This window comes from Poecile atricapillus, chromosome 1 (genome assembly GCF_030490865.1).
Source record: "Poecile atricapillus isolate bPoeAtr1 chromosome 1, bPoeAtr1.hap1, whole genome shotgun sequence".
Lineage (NCBI taxonomy): Eukaryota > Metazoa > Chordata > Aves > Passeriformes > Paridae > Poecile > Poecile atricapillus.
In genome coordinates, this window is record NC_081249.1 from 122167713 (window position 1) to 122170143 (window position 2431).

The window sequence follows — 2431 nt, forward strand, 5'->3', positions numbered from 1 at the left end:
TCATCTACTGTATGCAGTGACCCATGTGCATTTTTTAGCACATTTTTCTTCTATGTAGCAGAGGAAGAATCACAATATAGTTCTTGATAAATGCACTAAAATATACTTTTATTTTTAAGTCTTGATACTGCAGTGTAACAGAGCGTGTTATCTCTGTCTCATGCAAAGATGTGATGTGAAGTCCTGTCTGCTTGAAGAACTGAAAAATATGTGTTTTCTGACAGGAAAAAGTGCTTTGATCAGGAAAGACCCACTGTCAGAAAGTCAGTTTTATTCTTCTGTCATGGTGAGGCTATTACAGATGGAAATACCATCTCACTGGTGAGAGTTCTCTAAATAGAATATCAAAAAATTGTCTCAGGAATAATTAATCATGTATTGATTTTTGTCATATTCTCACATGGTTAAGAACTCAGCTATATTATGAAACATTGGTCCTGTTCCCAAGTAAGGTGATTTCAAAACACACACTGAATGTATTGGCCAGAATCAACCAGAAATAGAACATTTCTAGTGATTTTCTGTGGAATTATCTGTGTTTTATTTCATTATTCAGCTCCAGAATGAGCTAGAATAAGACACCTCTTCCACCCCAAAAAAAAATCAGAACATCCCAATTTCAACCCACAAGAAACCCCAAACAGCCCACGAACAACAACAAAAACAAAAAAAAAAGAGACTAATGGAATATTTAAGAACAGGACAATATCTAGAACATCTGTGAAAGATTAATACAGAAGTAATGACACAGGTGTAACAAAAATACAGGAAGGTACAGTCCATATTAGAAGATGGATGTACATGACTGTCGTTTGGAACTTGTTTAGCACTAATGCTCTTTGTATTGGGAAGATGTCCATTTTGTTAGCCTTACCCACTAATCTGGAGATGTCACCCACAGAGACAGAAGTTGGTTATCCCTGGATGGTTACAAAGCTGTGAGAAATAGACCAAAACTGTAGAGTACAGTGGAGACTCCTGGAAAGTTAAAGGATTGGAATGAAACTGCTGAATCACCAAGCCATCATATTTTTGCTCTGCGACGCAATCTGAACACAAACATAATATGAAAGAAGTGAATCCTTAGTAGGCTATTTGGAACTTTAGCAGGATTTCCAAGCCTGAGGTAGACAATGTCTGAAATAATTAATCATTCATTTCAGGTATAGAAAGCAAAGAGCATCAGCTCTCACTGATAGTTCTTCTGGCAGACATTTGGCTGAATAAAACTGAGAGAAGGGAAAGTCCCCAAAGCAATCTGAAGGCAGCATCAGGCTGGATAAAAAAGCTGAAGTGTACAATGATCAGGTTCAAGAAGCAGTGAAAAGAACTGCCAGCTCCCATATGACTGATGATTTTTTCCCTTCAGTCTCCCACTCTGAGCTCTGTGCTTGTCACTCAGAAGAGCTCAGCCTGCTCCACATCCTCTCCAGTGACTCTCAGGTGTGTGCATGAAGTGAGGGGTGCTGAAGTGAGGGCAGGGCTGAGTGGCAGCTCTCTGCTGTTTCTCACTTTCTGTCAGCCAGTGCTGGCAGGGATGAGCCTGGCTCACTTGTGAAGCTGGCTATAACTGGCTTCATGCCTGTCCAGCAGGAGGGTCAGGATACAGAACCAAACATACATTGATATTCCTGCTTAAGAAAATAGGAAGTGGTGTCCATGTTATTTTTTTATTATCATTGCTGCATTCTGAGAGGGAGCCAAAAGAGGCAGGTTATTGCTGATTTTTATTTGCCACTATGATAAATCATTGTAGCTGTAGCTCATTTTGGAGACCCTGGTGTCAGTTTGTCATGCACAATTTCCTATCGTCTGCTTACAGTGTCCTGTTTCCATTTCCTGTGTTTATAGTTTGTAATAAATACTTGTTTCAGGGCCCTTAACCAAACTGCATCTGTAATGCCCAAATGTGCAACGGTATCAGTACAAGAGAAGACTGGAATATCAGATCTGGATGCTCTAAGAAATTCTCTTGGTAGAACTTGGACAAAATACAACAGATGGTGTATAGACAAGCTTTTAGGAACTAATCACAAGGATTTTTCTTTGAAAGCTCCAACTTCCTCATTAGGAAAAGGACTGAAGCGTATTAATTGCTTGTTGAGTTGCCCTCTTTAACCTTCTTTAGCTAAAAAAAAAAAATAAAAAATCCAAGAATGCCTAAGAACAGGTATTTCCATCTGAGATTAATAAAATTTAATTGTGGTTAAAATTTAATTGTGGTAAAAAGCACTGGAAAGATTTTACTTGGAGTGCTGTCGGATCGGTAGCAGTGGAATATGTATGAAAAGTCCGTCTGGGGTCAAGAGAGCATTTCATTTAAATGAAATCGAAAAGAGTCTGAAGATTTTATTTCAGCAGATGGAAAGTCCCAAGGGCCTGTGGTTGCACTGGTTGTCTGATTGCTTTGAGTTCAGAACAAGGAAGGAAA